We start from the raw sequence: 22,663 nt of genomic DNA on the forward strand, positions 1-22,663 counted from the left end.
GGGGAGTGGGTCGTACCGCACCCCTTAGGGGACCGTCTAATGTGTGGCAGGTGCCCCGTAAATGCATATGATTGCAGCCCTTACACAGAACCACGATGGGAAAATTTTCCAAATCCTGGAAGTGAGGCAAAAAGATGAGTGTGTATGTGTGAGTGTGTGTGAGCGAGTGTGTGTGTTTGTGTGTCCGCAAATATGTGTGTGCATGAATGTGTATGTGGGAGTGAGTGTGGGGAGTGGCATGGGTGTGAGAATGAGCATGTGTGAGGGAAGGGGCGTGGCGGTGTGAGCACGTGTCAGCAGGTTTAAACAAAGGTAGGGAAGGCATACCGAAGCCGTGCCTGCCCATAACGTCGTCCACTGTCCCTTCTCTCACGTGGAACTCAAGAGCACCGTCCTCGACCTGGCCTTGCCCCTGAGCTGCTAAGTGTTCCTGCCACCAAGATGTCATCATCTTGACCTTTAACCCGCCCTGACCTCACCCCTTCTCTGTTCACCTGGGACCAACAACCAGCATCTTGTCTGTAAGAACCTCCAAATTCTTTTAAAGGCAAAAGTTGGAGAAGGATAAATAAGCCAGGGAGAAAAGTAATCACAAGTCAAGATTTGAGTTCACTTTCTTTAGATGGTGTCTGTTTCCTGTCTGGTTTTCTTTGGGGGGGGCGGGTTGCTTATTCCCTGTCCTGGGAATGCAGGCATGAGTCACGTGCTCTCCTGAGTGGTTCCCCCAGGGCGTGAGGCTGCCCTGGACTTAGGAGGGTCAGGGTCCATGACCAGACTGAAGAAGAGCCGTGGGCTCGGGGGATGGTGCCCTGGGGGCCTGTGTGCTGAGGGGTGGGGGGCTCTGGAGTGGCAAACTAGAATCTCTATTTTAAGGAAACCATGAGAATCTAGAGGAAAGAAAGCACAGGATAGGAGTTTTGAGTTAAAGCGATGCTGAGTCCACTACGCCAACTGATTCCACTCAGAGACAGAAGTGTAAATGACGTGTCCACCACCTGAAAACCAGGCTTCTTGCCTCTGTGTTGGGCGCACTTCCCGCACTCTGGCTGCGCGCGTGTGTGCTGGGGGGTGAGCAGGTCAAGGCTGGGAAGGCAGATGAAACTTGACAGTCTGAAAGAGCAAGACTTCATGGATGTTGACCAGATGACCCCTCATCTGCCTGTCTTCTCAAGACACTGTCACAACACCCTGAAGACAGGCTTTGAGGAAAGGAGGGTCCGAAAGGAAAACTGGCGAGCCATGCTGATGACACGGAGGGCCAGACCAAAATGTGTCTGTCTCTTCGGTTTTCCGATGAGTAAAGTAGTGAGAAAGGGCCCCTGCCTTGAAGTAGGGGTTACAAGACCAAGGGAGGGACGAGAAGGGACAAGGCCAGGCCAGGCCATCACCTCAGGAAAGCGCTATAAACACAACACAACAGAGAAGCAGGCTCTGGGGCCCCCGGTTTCTCTACACCAGACCCTGCATCACCTTGCAGCGGACCAGCACCGGGGCCTCCGGAATCTGCCCCGCGAGGCCCTTCTCAGGAGCAAGGGGAGGACGGAGTTCCCAAAGCAAAGGAAGAGACCTGCCCCCGAGGACATCGCCGCCCCGAGGACATCGCCGCCACGGGTGTCCAGGACACACCACCCCACAGTGTGCGGCACATTGCTTGTTGAGTGGAAGGCACTTCAGACACAACAGGGGCAGGGAGAGGCTTTCTCTGAACCCCTTCATCTGCCTGAAGACAGACCCTCCGAGAGGACCCCAGCGCCTTCAGTCCCCTCCCCGGGACTCAGGAAGAGGAGGTGAGATGGTGACATGCAGACAGACAAATGCCCCCCCCACCCATCTATTCCTTGAAGGGCCCAGCCGTCTTCCCTCACCTGTTCACTCCGCCCTGAGATGCCTCCAGCAGCTCGTCCCCCAGCAGGATGGTGTTTAGACCCGAATCCAAGCTGCCCATTTTTCCAGGAACCTCCCCCGTGCACCCTAAGGCAGACAGGTTCATGTTTCTGTTTGTGTTTGTCTCAAGATCCATGCTCTATTTCGGTGGGGGGAGGGGTTGCTCTCAGCCATGGATTTGACCAGCCGAGGGAAATTTATTTTCCTCCCCTACTCTATGCACACTAGGGACAGAGTTGGCCTGGCCCTCAGATTTGGGACCAGCCCCTAGGGCCACTCACCTTCTTGGGGAGGCTTCATAGCCTCCCACCTTCTACCAGACCCTTAAAGCAGTGCTCCTCTCTCTGACTTTCTCCTTTGTCCACCCGCCATCTGTCTCCATAATTCTGGCAGATGGCACCTGGCGTGACTCCCTCCTGACCCCCAGGACTGCCTGGCTGCAAAGCTTCTTGTGAGAGCACAGTCATCATCTGCATGCGGAGCTAGTGGCCCTAGGTGCAAGGCCGACCCGGCCCCACCAGAGCCCAGCATGGTTCTGTGCAAAGCTCTGTTGCTCTCACGCAGCTGTAACTCCTTCTGTAAAAGAGGACTGAATTTCTAAGTTCTTGCCTTAGTCTCAATTTTGATTCTGTGATTCAGAGTTTTGCTTTGGTTTGGTTTTTCAAAACATGTCATGTTCTGGATGTTTCTCCTCCCCAAGGTCCAAGTAGGAGAGAGACTCAGCAGAAGGGCCACATTTCAGTGCCACTGTCTAGGTTAGCATGGGTGGCACTCAGGCAGGTGAGGGGATCTTGCTCAGGACGCCAGGTGGTTGATCCGCAGCATTCTTGGCGTGGCACCACTGGGGCACAGGTGGGCTCAGGGCCCCTCCTGCAGCTCTCAGGCTCCAACACTCCAACACTGCGGCTCTGGGCAGGCTCCACGCCCTTGTTGTGCCTCCATTCCTTAGCTAAGAAACGGGCATAAACATTGTACCGTCGCAGTACGACTGCGGTGGAAACCAAAAGGAATCAATGCGCATAGGCAGGTAGTCAAGTACGCGCACCCCGTGATGGCTCTGCCCCGCGGACAATGGCCCGGGCAGGGAAGGCAGGGGAGTGAATGAGTGTGCGTGACAAAGTCACAAAGCGTGTGAGGCGGGGAGCCGTGGACACAGTGGGGTGTTAGAGAGCCGGGAGCCGATGCGTGGGTGGGACCAGGGGTGTCCTACAGAGACCAATGGAGAGCCAGCGCCCTGCACCTTCCCGGCACCCATAACCAGCCAGCGTAATCCCTGCTCCTGCTGCTTCCCAGGCAGTCCTCTGGTCTAAGCATCTGGTTAGGAGGTTAGGGCTTCCAGAAGCTGCTGCCCACCACAGGGCAGCAGGGACTATGTCCTCAGCAGAGCATCCTGTGATTTTCCTCCCCAAGTTTTTTTTTTTTTTTCTTTAAGTTTTTATGTAAATTCCAGTTAGTCAACATTCAGTGTCACATTACTTTCAGATGTACAATAGCTCGTCTCGACAAGGGCACTCCTTCACCCCCTGACGGATTCCCCCATCCCCCACCCACCTCCCCTCTGCGTGACCAGCAGTGTGTTCTCTAGAGTTAAGAGTCTATTTCTTGGTTTCTCTCTCTCTCTCTCTTTTCCTTTGCTCATTTGTTTTGTCTCTTAAATTCTACATATGAGTGAAATCATGTGGTATTTGTTTTTCTTGGACTTATTTCATTTAACAATATACCCTCTAGTACTGTCCATGTCTTTACAAATGGCAAGATCTCATTCTTTTTTATGGCTGGGTAATACTCCATTGTGTATATAGACCACATCTTCTTTATCCATTCATCAGTCGATGGACACTTGGGCTGTTTCCATGATTTGCCTGCTGTAGCTAATGCTGCTATAAACATAGAGGTGTATGTCCCCCTTTGAATTAGTATTTTGTATTCTTTGGGTAAATACTTAGTAGTACAGTTTCTGGATCATAGGCTAGTTCTGTTTTTAACTTTTTGAGGAACCTCCATACTGCTTTCCAGAGTGGCTGCACCAGTTTGCATTTCGACCAGCGATGCAAGAGGGTTCCCCTTTCTCCACATCCTCACCAACACCTGATGCTTCCTGTGCTGCTAATTTTAGCCATTCTGACAGGTGTGAGATGATATCTCATTGTGGTTTTGATTTGCATTTCCCTGAGGATCAGTGATGTTGAGCATCTTTTCACGTGTCTGTTGGCCATCTGGATGTTGTCTTTGGAGAAATGTCTATTCATGTCTTCTGCCTATTTGTTAATTGGTGTTTTTATTTTTTAGATGTTGAGCTGTGTACATTCATTATATATTTTCAATACCAATCCTTTATCTCATACATCATTTGCAAATATCTTCCCTCATTCCGCAGGTTGCCATCTCCCCAAGTTTAAGCCAAGAAGTCCTTCTAGGACTCCTAATAAAAATGGAAAGGAGCCAGAGATGTTGGCAACCATGTCTTGAGCTAGTCCCATGAAAATCCAACCTACAAACCTTGGTAGTGGCAACTAGCAGGGGGTTTCTCCTGGCATCAAACTGTCCCCAATGCTGGCCTAGTCCTCCCACCCCATCTTGCCTGGCTCTGTATCTGGTGTGAGTCATATGCAACTCCTTCTGCCCACTCCTGGCCTAAGACTACTACTACTATCGATACCCTTTTTCAAGACAGATATAGAGACAATAATTCTATTTATGAAAATGTGTTGGTTCAATAGCTTCCACCCCTACAAGCTGTGCAGCATCATATGAGAATATATATCACAAATGTATCTGAACAAAAATGTTCAGATGATGTTTTATCCCTGCACAGCTCTCTTTTTTGGTCCTTATTCTGACCTTGGGTTCCCTTTCTAACGTACATGTGATCCCTGATGGGCCCAGCTGCTGCGGCTGCGTTCTTTGGTACTACGTCTTCTCCTTGTCATCATTTTAGTGCTTCTTGGACTTGAAACCCTTTAAGCAACAGATAAATAAGATTCTTGAAGTATGTGCGGTTCAGATTTCTGGAAGTTTGATAATATGATTCCCTATGACGAAACACCCAATTCAAAACAGGAACCAGCAAGCACAGAACCACCCTTGGATCCTGGCTTAATTACTTGATCCCATTTCCTGGTAGCAAGTCACACGCAGCGCGATTTTAGAAATGTCCCGGATTTTGACAATTTACCTGTAGTCTTCAAGGGAAAGCCTCTGACGGGGTTTTGACCTCAAGCAGGAAGTCATTCCCAACTCAGTTGAATTTCTCCAACTTGATTCACTGGCCTCCTAAAAACCCTCTTTGGGACACGCCTTGTGTCTCAATGAAGGAAGGGTCCGATTTCACACAAGTCAATGTCTAAGTAAGAGAGCGCTCAGGACAGAATAGTGATTTCACCCTGACGATACGGAGAGGTTATGAGAAGTAGGCATTTCTCTTCATGTAGGCATTAAAGGAAAACAAACCTGTAGACCAACCTCTGCCATATTCACATCTGACATGTTACGGTGTGGGTGCTCTGACTGACATGAGGTAGAAGACAAGATAAATATTGAGGTAAGGATTCACACTTAGAACTACAAGTCTGAGTCTCTTTTTAAGTTTTCCTGAAGAGATTAACGACTGATAGAGGAAACTGTCTTCACATCATCACCAAACTGGAAATCAGTATAAATGGTGTCCTTTTTAAGACAGTTAAGAATAATTTACTTTCACTGATTTTAACATTCTTGTTTCTTTTAGACGTATCAAAGGATGCTGTGCCCACTGCCTACTAGGATTAGATCAGAGAGTTTTCCTTCACATTAGAAAGTATGAGGTACATTTTCTGTATTCCCAATAGGTCCAGAAAAATCAAATGACTAAGTTGCAAGCTTATTGCTTATTTTTTCCTACCTCCCCTACCTACTAGCAGTGATAATGATTAAAGCATAGAAGCACATAGCAAAAGGGCAAATAACTGAAACAAATAACCATATAGCTCATTGTTTGGAATGAAAGCTCAACACAGGATCTCCGTGTACCTAATATCATTGCCTTGAACATGATGAAGGGAATATTTTGTACCTAGAATATATGAAAACTTACTTTATCTTTATGGCTTTGAATAGCACATTCCTTCTTGCCAGAAGGAGGTGAACTTAAAGTTATGAAAAAAAATTAAATTAAATTCAGAATTTCTATTTTCCTTTTAAGAAGGGCTCTCTCTATGGCACCCCAGCCTGACAAGAGGAATGAATCAGCTAAAATAAATGAGGTTTCCAGGGAATCGAGATGCAATGTAAGCCTAGTATTTCATTGTCTGGCCAAATATTTGTGGTGCAGATTGGAGTACAGACTTGGGGATACAACTTTAAATAAATAACTCGTTATCTAGAACTCCAAGGCCTGCAAGATCCAGGGTGCACTGTCCCATAAATAGGCAGCAGGTTTTCCTATAGGAATCTGGATGTAGGTCTGTTCTGGGGCCATAAATCCCAGGAGCTTGATGCGCCAGCTTGGGATTCCACCGACAACACTCTTGTCTTTCTCACAAACACCAGACACCAAGGAGCAGCTCTGCTCTGCTCCAGACCATCAGAGACCAGAAAGTCAGGCCATGTCCAAGACAGAGACATCTCCCTGCTGTCTATCAATCTCAGTAAGTTATGTGAGACGTTCTCAGGGCTCACAGCTCCTTTGACTCCTTTGTAATGACTATTAATGATGCACGGGTGTCTAAAGCTTGAAGGAGTTCAGCACAAGCCAGCCCAAAATACACCACTTTGGTATATTGAGTCCTTTGAGCTGAAGGCACTCAAGAATCAGCACTTGCAGGACAGGCTGGCTGACCTCCCTTTCTCTTCCCAAAAGGGGATCATCCAATTTTCCACGAGAAAGGTTTTCCTTGCACATGCTTATTGATACCAAAATGAAGCCATGTAAACACACCTGCTAAAATGGCCCTGATCTTCCATGAGCTCCGTCATGATCCCCCACTCTCGCTCCCCAGTTGACTGCCCTAGCCTCAGCCCCTCTCTTGTGACATTCCCCAGAATCTACCCTTCCTCCTAAAAAAGGCACACAAGCTTTGGGGCCTCATGATTTCATCAGATCTTCATTTTCCTTCTAAAGACTCCTCATGGCAGTGTAGTTCTCCCACCATGGAATCTGAGAGGGTAGAAGGAAGTATTTCCTCTCCTCTCTGACAAGCTTATCTTGCAAATATACAGCACTGAGTCACACGTCCTTCAGATTACTTCTCGTTGGCACATTCCTGTCATTATTGTGGCTAATGTGGGGGGACTTCAAGGCTCAGTGAGCAGGGAGAGAGCCCTCTCCTCTGACAACCAAATCATTACATGAACAAGCTTTCGAAGACCAGTGGTTGGTGCCTTGTCGGTTCAGCAAAACACTTAGTAGAAGCTCAATAAATATTTGTTGAGCAAATGCATGATCAGTTCTTCCATGTAGAAAAATGAGCAAATATAAGAATCAATCTTTAGGGGTAAGAAGCCATTTTTATTAGGGTCTTCTTTGTGTAAAGTTGGCCTCAAATGTTCAATTTTCAATGAAAATAAAATTTCTTGATGTTATTTACTGACCACACCATTTGCTTCTTCAAAGTGATACTGTAGAATAATTTTACTTGGATTTTTTTCTAAAGTACAATATAAAAAGAAAGAACAAGATGAAAACTATACTTCTCTTTAAAAAAAAATTCTATTTGGTAATAATCCTGAGTTTGTAAGATGGTATATATTTTAGTACCCCATATCAAAATAAGTCAAGTTGATAAGTTTGTATTCTGCTGCACAGAGATATTGTACAATGTCAACTACTCAATGCCCAGGCATCCAGCTCAACAGACAGCAAGCACCATCCTAGATGTTGGACACTGTGCAGTACCATGACAGTAGTGGACACCAGTTTGTGCTTCTTTAGGTGTGAAAGCTCTACTACGCACCTGACCTCGTTCCATCATCATCAGGAACTTGTGAACTTCAAAGAGCAGTTTTGCCCAAGGTCACGCAGCAAGCAAGCTGCAAAGCACTTTGGGGAAGATGATTTCTTCCCCAGAAGCTGTGGGGACCCACCATGATAGGGCAATCAATGTTTCTATTTCATTAGGTGTCAAGGGTGAAGTTGGTTTTGGAGCGAGAGGGTCTCATTTGGAGTGATAGTGAGGAAAGGAAGCTCTCTCTTCCTGTCCTACGAGTCATCAGTGCATGGCTGGTAGACTACTCCCCAAATCACCATTTCTCTGTGTGCAGCACACTTTGGTGAAAATGATTTAAATGACACTGTCAGCTGACAGATCTTTTGAGGATGAATGGAAGCACTTCACTCAGGTGCCCATATTACCCTTTAGGGATGAGAGATACACAAAGCTGGTGTTTGCACCGAAGAGACTGGTGATGGTGCTAGGAAAGTGGAGCTGTAACTCACTTCCATAAAACCCCACATGTTTTTCTTACAAATGGATGGGACAAAGCAGCATGTTCATTGTTTGCACAATATGTGTAATTTCTCCCAGTAATGAGAGATGACATGCTGCCATCGGGGAGACGAGAGCCCATATGGTGGAAAAGGGACTAATGGAGCACCCATGAGCAGCCCTGTGACACTCACCCTCCCCCCGGCACTTGGGACCTCGAAACTGCTGATAGTGGTAGTTTAAAAGAAATGACCTGTACAGCCTGAAAACAGACATGCATTGTTATTTTCTCCTGAAAAATACCTCATCCCTCAACTTCAGTCTATTTCCTCTTGGGGAATTTTTGCAATATACTCATACAGAAGTAATACCTACAATTAAAATATGAATATATTTAACTGCAAAAATAATGTTCTACTAATATGATTGATCATAAATATAATTATTATATAACATTGTATAATAGCTATAATCTATGTTATATATTATCATATTATCATATAGCATATACGTCATTATGCTCTATGATGAACTTGTATATTGTATTTTATCATATTATTATAGTACATACACCATATTATATATTTTAACATAATATGTGTGATGTATTATAATATGTAATAATTGATAAGAGAGCTTATATGTAGTATATATTTCATATAAGAAATGATGTGTATTGGGTACTTGGGTGGCTCAGTGGGTTAAGTCTCTGCCTTCAGCTCAGGTCATGATCTCAGGGTCCTGGGATCGAGCCCCGCATCCAGCTCTCTGCTCAGCAGGGAGCCTGCTTCCCCCTGCTATGCCCCCCCCACCTTCCTCTCTACCTACTTGTGATCTCTGTCTGTCAAATACATAAATAAAATCTTTAAAAAAAAGATAGGATGGGTATCTAGTATAATATATACTGTGTATCATAACGCAGCTTGTATTTATATGCTACATTATTACATATATTATAGGGCACCAGGTTGGCTCAGTCAGTTAAGTGTGTGCCTTCAGCTCAGGTCATGATGTTGGGGTCCTGGGATCCAGACCCACATTGGGCTCTTCCTTGGCGGGGAGTCTGCTTCTGCCTCTGCCTCTACCCCTCCCCCCAACTGTGCTCTCTCTCTCTCAAATAAATAAATAAAATCTAAAGAAAAGAGACTCTTAAAATAATAAATGACATACATCGTATATAATGTGCGGTATGTTATCCTGTAGTATGTTCGTTACGGCATAGGTTTTGCACGTGCAGTCTCCCGTATATAGTACATATGCACCACGTCTATAGTGTATGTGATTATACTCCATTATAATAGAACACATCACGTATGTTTCACCTCCACAAGAGCTCCTGGATGGCTGAGCATCCCTGGGAAGCTGTTGGCCTCATCCCTCTGCTCCTAGCCAGGGTTTCTGTTGAGCTTCTTGCAGTTAGGTACCCCCCACCCTGCAGGCCCACAGATGCGCTGCCATACCAAAGCCCTACCCAGCCCGTGGGGTCCCTGTCTCTGATTTGCCTTGCAGCCTCACAGAGCCTCTCAAATAATCCCAGGGGACATTTAATTTAGTGTTGCAAGTCTGGAAGAATTTGTTAAAATTATCATCAGCCAACCTCTTTTCCATGAAGTCCCCACGTCTCCACTTCTCCTGCTGCAACATGTATAGACGACTTTTGGCCACTCCATCTGGAAAGACTATCAAGTTGGAGGCCAGGATCATCCATCACATCCTAATAATCATGAAAAGCTCATATTCAAAAATGAATATATTCTCAATAATCAAGATCTAAACAATACGACATTGTGTTTGCCTACTGGCTAAGATCGCTATAGATTTCCCAGTAAAACAAATTTGGGGGGCGCCTGGGTGGCTCAGTGGGTTAAAGCCTCTGCCTTCAGCTCAGGTCATGATCTCCGGGTCCTGGGATCGAGTCCCGCATCGGGCTCTCTGCTCAGCGGGGAGCCTGCTTCCCCCTCTCTCTGCCTGTCTCTCTGCCTACTTGTGATCTCTCTCTGTGTCAAATAAATAAATAAAATCTTTAAAACAAAAACAAAAACAAAAAACCAAATTCGGTAAGAACCAGAAGGTTCAAATGCTAAGTGTGGACACCGACTCCAGGGCAGGACCTGGAACTCAAGGCACACGTGTCTACACTTGCCATCTCTGACTGGAGAGCCGAGAGGGAAGCATCCCAGAGGCATTGAGGGACTCCTTCCTGTATACAACAAACCCCAGGCCAGTGCTGACCCTCCCCCTCTTCAACATTTGTCCTCTGCAAAAGGATGTTACCTGTAATAAAACATTCAGGTGAGCCTGGTCTCTGCCAAAAGGGATAGAATCTTACCTAATGCATCTAAGCTTGTGGTTGAAGTTTCTTATTCTCCTTATAGATGTGTCCAAAACACCTACCCTTGATACCAAGGATGTTGAGGCAATCTGGCTAACACACAGGGGGAAAAAGCTTCCCTCTACATTTTTATTGAAGAACAGAGAAGGCAGAGGAGAGGGGTACAGGTGAACTCTAGGGGCCGGTGAGCAGAATCTCAGAGGAAGACTGCTCTAAAAATCCCAACGAGACTTTCCCACTGCATCTACACCTTGATAATAGGCTGTTAAAATTTCATCCAAGTGACTGACATATTTGCGAAGATTATTATATTTCTCAGCCTCATGGGAGGCCCTGATGGAGAACACAGTAAGGAGGCTGCTTTTGAAACGAAGCCTCAAACCCAACACACGGGGATGCTGTGCCCTCTGGAATCCGCAGTCCCTGCTCAGAGGCGTCGTCTCCTGTCCCACCAGAGACCCCCAGGCAGCCAGCGCGCAGGGTGGTGTGGTTACTGCCAGCACCACTGTGGGCCTCCCTCCCTGCGATCTGATTATTGTGCTGCTCCCTGTGAATTCGAGCCACTTGGCCTCTGCTCCTGACACTTGAAGTCTGTTGCTGAAAGTGAGCACCCCTTGGATTCCCACCCTGCCTGTCCTGCTCCTGGGGAGAGGGTTTTGGCAATGTCCGGTCACTTTCACTGAGCAGGAGGAAGGAGAAAGCACAGCCTCAGGACACACCTGCTAAGTGTTGTCTCCTAGGCTTGGCAGCCTTTCCCCTCCAGCAGAGCGGCGGCCGCTGGCCCTGTGAGAGGGGCCAACAGGGCTCGCTGGAGTGGCCAGAGCAACAGCACAGAATGACTGACGTGACTGCCTCGGTGCACGGACTCCGACAGGGAATGGACACGGTCCTCAGGGCTGCAAATTCTATCTTACAGATGTCAGCACAGGTGATGGATTAGTGGTAAGCCAAGTGGATGGGTCTGATTGCAAGACAGAGGGCAAAGAAGGGCACGAGAATTCTGGATGCTGCTTTTAGGAATACAGGCATTCACTATTCATGGGACCCCGAGTTCCTGTGCCCCCGTCTGGGTGAAGGCACGAGGTAGGGGCTTCAGGGAGTGAAGGATGAAACAAAGATGCTGTTTTAAATGAGCCAACAGCACCATGGCGGCAGAGCAGGGTCAGGATGAGAGCAAGGGCACATATAATTTGGGCAAATAATTGCAAAGTATGTTCAACAAGAAGAGAGCGCTACCAAGACGTAAAAAACACTGTTGTTCTTTCCCAAACTATAGACACAGGGGGGTTCTCTGCACTTGACATGATGGCACCTGATTTAAGTATTTCAGTCATGTAATAAAATGGTTAATTTACGTAGGGTGTGTAGCCATCTGTATGATCTTATCTCGGGCAGATCACTTAAAATCTCTGCTTGCTCTTGCCTTCCCTGAACATGGACATTGAAAGGGACAAGCTCTCAGTTCCCTGATGGCATTGTGATTGCAAGAGTCTAAGGCATTCTGAGCAGAAACAATAGAAATCAAGGTAATTATCCTGACCTAATTATGGTATCGTTAGGCAGCAGGTGATGGGGGGGTGGCAATGGACTGCTGACTCAGCTTGTGTATAACACTTTCCAAAACGGATTTTAAGTTTGGAGTAGCACAGTGATCGCCAGACATTGTCATTCTGCACCCCACTGTCTGCTAAGTGGCCTTCAATTAATTACATGAAACGCTGACTCATTCATTGCCAAAGTCCTCATTCAGAAGAAAAGATCCACTCAAATCAACTGAAATCCTTAATAAAATGGTGTGCTGAGGCTTTCCTTTTAAAATTGAACTTGTAGGAAATGTAAAGCCCACTTAGCCAACTTCAGTGATTTAAGGATTTCACTTTGTTTTTTGGAGACGATCTGTATACTTTTGTGCTTTCATTGAGTCATGATAATTTTGGACTATCCGGGCTTGGATAAAAGGATTTTATAAAAGGATTCCACTTGAAAAAACACAATGCTGGGGGAGGAAGAAATATCCTCCCCCATCCCGCCCCAAGAATCAAATTTGGGGAAGCTACACTTTTTAATAATAAGGTATAATCATTATCTTTAATAATAAAAAATGAAATGGGATGCAAATTTGCCAGACATATTAGGATAAAATAGGAAACTCCCAGAAACTCTCTCTTGTGGCAGATGACCCCAAGCCCCTTCATGAGCTACTCAAGATTTCTATTCGCTTTTGTCAGCAAAGCCATTTTGACAGAAAAGCCTGGGAGGCATTGCTTCATTTACTCATTAAAAATATAACTTGTTTATAATTGCCATAGCTTGGAATCATGCAAGGTGCCCTTCCGTGGGTGGATGGATAAATAAACTGTGGTCTATCCTGACAACGTAGCAGTAAGAAATAAGCTGTCGAGCCATGAACAGACATGGAGGAAATGCCAATGCATCTCACTAAGTGAAAGAAAACAATGTGAAAAGGCTTCATACTACATGATTCCACATGTAAGACATTCTGGAAAGGGAAAGGACAAAACTATGGAGACCATAAAAGATCAGTGGTTGACAGAGGTGGGGAGGAGAGGAGGTTGGGACAGGTGGAGCACAGGGGATTTTCTGGGCAGTGAAGCTACTTGGTGTGATACTACAGTGATGGGTACCCGTCATTATACATCTGTCCAAACCCATAGAATGTACATCACCCAGAAGGACCTTCGTGAAAGCCATGGATTCCGGGCAATGATGATGTGTCAGTGTTCGTTCACTGATTGTAACTGATATAAAACCTGGTAGGAATGTTGATAGTGGGGAGGCTGTGGGAGGACAGTGGGTACATGGGAGATCTCTGTACCTTCCCTTCAATTCTGCTGTAAACCCAGAATTGCTCAAAAAAACAAAGCTTCCCACCCAGGAGAGCAATGTGTGATGAGGACAAGAACCTTGCAGTGTGAGGTCACAGCCCTTGGGCTTTCTAGCAAGTGGCCTTTCTAGTCTTGCCGGGAGATGGGGAGGAAAGAGAAGGGACGTGTTGGTCCCAGCTTCTGCACCTGCGAATCATTAGCCGCTGGAGCCAATGTTCCAGTTGTGGATTCTGAGCGCCTATGACGGGGCAACATTCTAAGACAGAGGAAGATCTTTTCACCTCTGCAGCAGTGCTCTGCCTGAGACCGAAGGCACTGGTTGGTGGCTGTTCTCCTGCTTGGCAGATGGCCAGGGCCACACAAGCGGATGTCCCATACTTCACGGAACCCGGCAGAAGGAGAAAAAATAATTTTGTTTAAAAGACAAATTATGTTCAATCTTCTCAAGTAAAGACCATCCCATGGGGGATGTTTTACACACTTTGATGATGATGAACTCGACCTTAACTATCACATATAAATAGGAAAATGTCATTGAAGGACTGATGGAGCACATGAGAGGTGCTGACTGGAGTCTGTGCTGGTCTCTGGTGGTCCCTCACTCCTGCCTGCCTTCTCTGTACCCACAGACTGAGGACCATGGGAGTCACGAGTGACTCAGTATCCAAGCCCCTTGGCTCCTCACAGACGCCAGGGTTGCCAGGAGAGGACAGGCAGGTGCATGAGGTCATGCTCTGGCCACACAGCTTCTGTACATTTGTGTCTCTCCTGCAGATGGTCACTGCATCCCAGCCCCTCTGTCCTCAGAGCCCCTCCAATGCTAAGAATGCTGCCCCCCTCCCCACAAGCTTTCATTCAGGCTTTGCTCTTGGAGGTTGCTTCCAGCCCCCCCCCCCATTTAGTGGTTTTGAGGATTATCTTCCAGCACACAGGGCACACCGTTCCCCCACCCCACCTGGCCCCGCTGATAGGAATGTGTCCAGACTGCCATGATGCAGCCCCAATGGTTTCATTAATGAGAAAGCCTGTACCATGCTGGAACGTCACATCTGATTTTTATTTCCAGGCGTGGGGAGGCATTTTGGAACATGCAGCTCTTGAAAATACGTCTGAGTTGTGACAGAAGGAGGTGAACTGGCCATTTTAATTATAGTTGTCAAGTGTCCTTACCAGGTCCTTTTCAATCCCCAACTCAGTCTAAAATCTGAGGAAGTGAGTGAGCTTCAGGGGGAAGGGGTGCTGTCATGGGTCCCTCACAGGAGGTGGCTCCCGCACTGGGCCAGACGGAAAGGTGTTGGGTGGAGAAGGGGAACCAAAATCAAACACAGCTGGAAGGCAGGGCTTTTTTAAAAAATTACTGCTAGAAATAAATTGTTGCTTCTTTGAAACCGTTGTTAAGAAATGGAAAGGGGTTTAAAAAAAACAAAACAAAACAAAACAAAAACAAAAACAAACTTCTTCCAGCAAAGTTCACTTTAGAAATAGCTTGGGGAATGCATCCCCGCCCCCAATTCTGTGGGTCCCTCTGGCTGTATTACTGGTCTTCTCTCCCCTTTCCTTCAGCTTTCTGCATCCCTCGATTGTTATCCTAACCCAGATGTTTAGAAAGTGACTTCATATATATATATATATATATATATATATATATATATATATATATATATGGGCTTTTTTCAGTTGGTCCTTATTTGCCTCATTTTAAAAGTGAGGAGGCATCCAAGGCTCAAAGGGGAAAGTCCCCCAAACAGCTGGGATGGGAAGGAGAAGAGGGGAGCCTTTTCCCTAGTACTCGTATTGGACCCTTTTCTGAATCTTCCTTGAACTAAAAAAAATCTTATATTTCTTATATTCCTAATTTCTGCCTTTTTGGAACATCAGGCTGTTTTGGTTACACAGAACTGGCCTATGGACCCATAGATAATTGAGTGTAGCAGCCTCATAGGTGTGTCTGTATGTCCATGATTATATGTGTGGGCATGTACATGTTAGATACATATGTGTATATGTATGTATGTGTATATCTCTATAAGCATGTACATACATGTATACCTGCGTATATATGATATTGTGTATGAGTTTATACATGTTTGGTGCATATGTGTATTTGTGTGTATATATGTGTATCTTTACACATATACTTATGTATATACAGATACGCACACACACGTAATCTCAGTGTTTTCACCCTCAGCCCTTCTGATGTCACTTGGGGCCACATGATTCTTTGCAGTGGGAACTATCTTGTGGGATGTTCAGCAGCATCTCTGGCCTCTGCCCCCAGAACGTGCCAATAGCTCCCCCTCTCCCACTTCTGACAATCCAAAATGTCCCCCAGTCATCACCAACCATCTCCTGGGAAGTAGAATCTCCACTGCTTGATTGAGAACTTGATACATACACGTACTTTTTTTTTCCCCAAGAAATATTCATGAAACATAGAAATGCTTGTCTTGTAAAATTAGATGAAAACTTTATTTGATTTCTATCACAGAATTTGCTGTTGGAAAATAACAAAGAGTGGGTTTAGAAATTACTTTGTCATCCCATTTCTTACAGACTACATTACAACACGGTCACCACGGTCAAACCACCTGCCGTTGTGACCAGGTTTTCACAATTCCGAAGCCACTGTTTGATCTATGTTTCCATAAAATGGATAGACTCCAGTATAAAGAGGGAATATTGTTCTACACATTATCATCAGACTTCCTTCCAACTGTTTTTGGACTTTAACCAAGAATACATGACTACCTTGTGACTCTTTTTATTAGTGTACCACTTCATTTGTGTCTTGAGATAATAGAAAACATCTTTTCAATCAAGAGACGTATGACTAATTTTTCAAATATAAGCACAAAGCTCCTTGGTTCCCAATCCCTATGATTAATAGACCCAGGGGTGCCTGGTGTTGAATAAACCCCAAAGCCCATTCACCAGGGGCAGATTAACAGTGGCAGGCATCTGACCTCCTCCCCACGGCCCCTTGGACACCAGCCACCATTTCTTTGTGTGCCCGATCATTTAGCTGCTGCCTGAGCAGGTTCCCCCACAAGAGCAGACTTATTCAGTCAGTCCCATGAAATAATTTCTGCCCCCCAGTGTCTACTCAACACGGCAGAGATGATCACGGCCCAGCCTGCCGGGAACCTCACAATGAACATGGCATCGAGCTTCTACACCCTCCAATTCCCACCAGATGACAGTTTGACCCAACGTTGTACCTCAGTACTGCTCAAGGTTGTGTCATTTTCAAGGCTGCTAAACAAGACTTATATTTTAGAGCTAAAAAGAAGAAGGAGAGGAAGGAGGAGGAGAAGAAGAAGAAGAAGGATGAGGAGGAGGAGAGGAAGAGGAAGACGGAGAAGAAAAAGCAAAAGAAGAGAAAGACGGAGAAGAAGAAGAGGGGGTGGGGGCAGAGAGGAGGAGGAGGAAGAGGGAGAGGAGGAAGGAGAGGAGGAAGGAGAAGGAGAAGGAGAAGAAGAAGAAATAAGAACAACCAAACACCCTAGGTTGTTTATCAATAATGTTGAATCCCAAATTTCTGAAAGATAATGTTGGCCAAGAGCAAGTGGAAAGAAAGTCAGCCCAGTTCATTCTGAAAATAGACAGGGTATGGATAACAAAATTAAGTCCAAGTAGATATCAATCTGTGACCCAGCATGGGGAAGAAAGTCCTGAGGAACAGCAAGGAAGTCGGGACCCAAGTGCTTAGCGTAGAGTGAGCCCCAGGTCAAGGTCAAGAAGTGATGGTGGGAAGCATTATAATAGATATGCTTTTTACCTTAGAGACCTGGAGAAGTGATGGTGGGAAGCATTATAATAGATATGCTTTTTACCTTAGGACCTGGAGAAGCCCATCCTTCCATGGGGTGGCCCTCACTCAGCTCCAGAGCTGGTGGCTGGGGGACAATTCAGGTTCCCCAAGAGAGCTCAAACTGGGATTTGTCCATGTACTTTAAAACTCTCCAAGGAAAACATGTCTGCTGGCATCCAACAGAAAGAACCCTCTGGGTCTTTCTCCTCAGGTAGCACAGGAGAAAGCTCAGGTGAGTGGAGGTGGCATATCACGTCCGCTTCCTACTGGGAGGCTGCCAATCAGAGACCAACAGCCTTTGGTTCCAACTATAGGACTCTTGCCACCACGTCCCCAGATGGTGCATTGAGAGTCATCCAAACTGTCCCCCCATCTAACTGATCACCTCCTAAAAGGTGGCAAAGCTTTATTCAGGAAGGATCCTTTCCTTTGATCTGCCACAAAGCTGCACCAAGTTCACGATTTCTTCAAAACAAGCCTTGAGATCTCCTTCTCCAGGGATCCTGTCCTGTATAACTTCTCTTACTTACAATTTTGAAAGTGCGTAGCATAGACGTTCCACTACTGTGTCTATCTTTAGTCCACACCCACTCTCCGAGTTTGTACACACACACACACACACACACACACACACTGCCTCCTCATGAGAACAACATTCTGCTTGAATTAAAAGAAGGCCCCGTGGGCCTGTGTACATCCAGGTGTGGTGTTTGTAATGCCCACATGACAATTCTGAGGAAAGAAATCCACATATCAGCCCTGAGTTGATAGAGGGCATGCTGTGGGAACATAGGGACAGTGGCACCAGGATCATATTATGCCCAATTAAAAGAGCAAACATGGGCATTTCTCAGAAAAATTAATATTTTTGGAAGTATTATATGCCATGAAAACATAACTGTCACTCTAACTGGGATACAGATGGGAGATGCATTGCTTTCTTTCCTCCAAGACTAAAAGTTCAATGTTTGAAACTGAAATAAGTCATGATTCCTGCCACTGAGTGATGAAATTAAATGCTCTCATCGGCCCCAGTAGGTAAAAAACTGCAGCATCCAAGTAAAGCTCCAGTGCTCCCTAGCTCCATGAGTGACAGATCCATTTCATAAGCTTTAGAAAATATGAGATTTGTTTGTGTACTAAAATCTGAACATGATCGTTCCATGGAGGCCTTTGGTCAGCTCTAAATATAGAATTACGATTTTTTTAAAGATAAGGATTTGGAACAAGCAGGATGATTCTATACTCCTGGGGGGACTGAAGTCTTTGGAATGTGGTATGTGTTGAGTTTTGCTCTTGGACAACAGGCAGAAGGTAAGAAGCAGGATTGGACCTCTCTGTCTGGGTTGCCAGGATGAGTTGGGACAGGGACATGACCACATTTATGATCCATTAGCACGGGGCTGGTGACCAGAAGATACGGATCATGAATTCTCATTCTATTGCTACAAATACATTATGTGACCTTGTAAAATTGCTCATTCTCTTTCTGCCTTCTCTGGCTAACGTCTGACCTATATATCTCATGAAATATTTGTGGAAGAACATGTCAATGACTCTAGACATAAAAAACAAGTTGGTCTTCATTGAATCCTATTTTGGTCTCATACTCTTGGAGGTATTCAAACATTAGAGAAACGACATCTTTATGATCAAGAAGCAAAGTTCCAAAGGCAGAAAGACACACCTGTGAAGACCAGTGGCTGAGGTAGGCAATCTGATTGAGAGTAATAATGATGACATATTAGAACATTTACTCATTCAACCAATATCTGTATGCTCACAACACAAAACAACAAGATAAATGTTTATTTAGACATAAAAATAGATCAATTAAAACTGTTATTAATTAATTATTTGAATACATGGTATGTCATCACATTAAAGAAGTCATTATTTTAATGTATAACATCATTTTATATGCCTTACAGGTCTTTAAGTGGTCAGCATAGACCCACCTTTGTAGAAACTTCTAAACGCCACCCCACCTGGGGACAGAGGATGCTTTCAGCCCAGCAATACCCCACCCTGACTCCTCATGCGCATGTGCCCACATGCCCATATGGGTGGGAAGTGTGGAGTCCCACCAGATCCTGCCATGTCACACATATGATTAAAAGTGCTCTTTGCCAAGAGGCTTCTGCCCCTCGTACTGGAGATAGGGTGAGTTGAAGCTGCTAGATAAGCAGTTGAAACCCTGCCAGTGTTTGCTCTGTGGGATCTTGTTCCTATGGCCACACCACAGCATCTTACCTCAATGTCACTTCTAACAGGAATGCAAAGAGCACCAAAGTGCAGAAACCCTAAACCACTTGTTTTATGAAAGTTTGCCTCTGGGAACTACTTGTTAATATTGCTTATGAAAACAGAAATAGACTCTCTAGTGCATCTAGAGATTTTAGGCAATGACCACAGGCATGATTTCCATATCCCAGACCTCAGTATGACACTTAAATAAGAAAGTCAGCCAGACAATCCCACTTCTTCTGCAAACATGGGAAGAAAAAAGAGAAGGAAGAAGGAAGGAGAAAGGGAGGGAGAGAGGAAGAAAAGAAAGGAAAGACAGAGGAAAGGAAAGAAATTGCACTTAAGAAAACATAAACAAAATTAAAATTAAAATTTTTAAAATAAAAAAATATAAAACGTGACTTAAGGAAGTACCTAAAACCGAACATGCGTTGCATTTTCTAATCCCATAACACATAAATAGTTACTATTCCCTCATGGTTGTACATATATCATTTGGATCACTATGAATTTCTTCTTGTATTTGGGTCAAGACAGCTCTCCAAACATTTTTCTATTTCCTGCCAATCTGTGCAAAAGTAATCTGTAATAACACCATGTGTTTATCACTCAGTAGCTGGAGGACCTAGAGGCTCAGATCACGGCAGGCAGAAATAGATAGGAGGAACTGGAAGGACATTTGGTCCTCTCATGTTGAGAATGTTTTCTCACTGGACAGAAAAGTGAATTATTTGAGATACATTCAGGGCTGTGCCAGCGGTAAGAATATCGGAAGTTAAATGCTTATAGAGTACCTGACATGGCATAGGCGCATGGCAAATGTTAAGTGAATAATTGTAATGTTTGTGTTTAAATGTTTTAGAAACAGGTTAGTCTGAATCTGAGCTCTCCCATACAGTAGCTACCAGTTCTATGTGGCTATTTAGATTTTTAAAAAATTAAAAATTAAATAAATGTTAATATTCACTTAACATTTCCTCAACTAGCCATACGTGGGCTCCACAGCTGCATGTGGGTCTTGGCTGCCATAATGGACATTGCAAGGAATCCGTTGGACAACGTGGGTCCATTTACTGACTATCCAGTTCCCTCACAGCCCACAACACCACTGTGGCTACCTGACATGACACTTCTTATTCTTCTTACAGTCTTATTGTTTTATAACCTGACTCCTCTTAAAGTTTGCTATTTAAGGATAAGAAAAAAAAAAAAAAGCAGCCCCACCAAGATACCAAGATCCAATCTGAGCTTTCCCCACTTCTGAATAGAGTAGAACTTCTGGGTGGGTTTGAGAAGGTTCTGATTCTCCCCATTGACCACTCCTTACCCCAGATTTCCTGTTTGTAATTGGTTATTGATCTGTTGATGTTTTTGGTTCACCCGTATGCTTGCATGCTTTTCATAGCTAGTGTTTCTGAGAGCCTGAGACTAAATTCCAGATCTAAAGGTCGTATTGTAGATTCTAGAAGCTATGAGACTGGGTTGAATCTTTTGTGACTTCTCCCTTTTATTAGGATTTAAATAATTCCTTCAGATGAGCATTCATGTTATTCAAGATCTTTACTATGTTTTACATGATTATCACTCTTGTGAAGTAAGGGATTCCTTCTTACCTTTTCCTCAGTGCCACTAGAGAATGTATTTTAGTACCACCTTCTGTTGCCGGCATCACACTTATTTTTAACTTTCAAAGCAGTAGCACATACATTATTCAAAGCTTTTGCTAGAAGATCTGGGACAGACTCTGCTCTGGTGATTGCCTTTGAAAGCTATGAGTTGCCAAGCACCGAGCAAATCTCTTCTCCGGTTTGCTAGTGTTTTTATCTATCACTTCCATTCACCAAGTAAGTGTATGAATTATTATCACAAAGAATCATTAGTGTGACTAGACGGAGGAACTGGTGCTCGTCGTTAATTCGTAACATCTAATTTATTCTTCTACCTTCATCTAATGTTGCTGGGTATGAGGGTTTTCGTTTCCAACTGTCGTCATGCTGGGATCAATTGAATTATGAGTGCGTGAGTGTGCATGAGTGTGTGTGAGTGTGCGTGAGTGTGCATGAGTGTGCGGGTACTTCCGCTTTCATTCATGGTTTTGTCTGCAGGATAAAATGAATGTCACTGGTGTCAAGGTGTTCTTCCATTTTCCCACCTATAAAAGAAGATGATTAAGCAATACATTTGTTTGCTTTCATCCCTAAAGTATCTATCAAGATATGAACACAACAGAACACCCATGGAGACATCTGATGGTGGGAGTGTGATGCTGGATGTAGGCGACTGCCGTTGGGGCATCCCTCCCTTCTGTCCCTGTGCGGTCTTCATAGAAAGTGGGAGCCAATTTAATGAAACTCACCAAGTTCCCAGCACACAGCTCAGGCTTTCACCCAGACCAATGATTACATGTTTGCTTTTGAAGCACCCAAAGCAAGTGTGTGCCTTCATCAGTTGTTATCTTCCTTCCACTTGGATCAAAGTGACTGTGTGGATCAGCCTCTAATAATATAACCTCGTAACTGTCATCAGTTTCATTGGGAATGCATGGCTTTTGATACAGAAAGAAGTATTTCTTTTTCATGAGAGCTTTAGAAAATATATATAAAGAGCACTTTAGACAAAGTTCATACAGATTTACCCAATGAATGTCACACTAGACACACATACACATGCACTCACACACATGGGGTTGAACACAGGCAAGCTGTTCTCACTGCAGACTGTCTCTTGAGCCACAGGTCAAGCGTGAATCCTGCTTCCTTGTTGCTCTGCTTGAACCCTTCAGGCCCATCCTGGTAACAGCCACTTGTCAGAAAGGTCCCTCAGATTCTCTGTGTGTTTTCCCATAATTCTTCAGCTACACTTCGGAGTTGGAATAATGGTGCTTTCCCCTACTAGTTTATTACCATGGACAGGTTACTTGGCTTAGATGAATTTGAGTGTGCCCATCTGTAAATTGGGGATAAAATAGTATCTAATAGTATCTAATAGTATCTAATATCTAATCAACCATCTAATATGGTTGTCATGGAGACTAAATGCAATAATGCAGATCCTCAGCACACACCATTAAAAATGAGTGTTATATTACTATTGTTATGACCATGTACAAGTCCCCAATCCTGAATGTAAAGAAAATTCT

The sequence above is a fragment of the Lontra canadensis genome, unplaced genomic scaffold, assembly GCF_010015895.1.
Source record: "Lontra canadensis isolate GAN:19392208 unplaced genomic scaffold, GSC_riverotter_1.0 scaffold76, whole genome shotgun sequence".
NCBI classification, from domain to species: Eukaryota; Metazoa; Chordata; class Mammalia; order Carnivora; family Mustelidae; genus Lontra; species Lontra canadensis.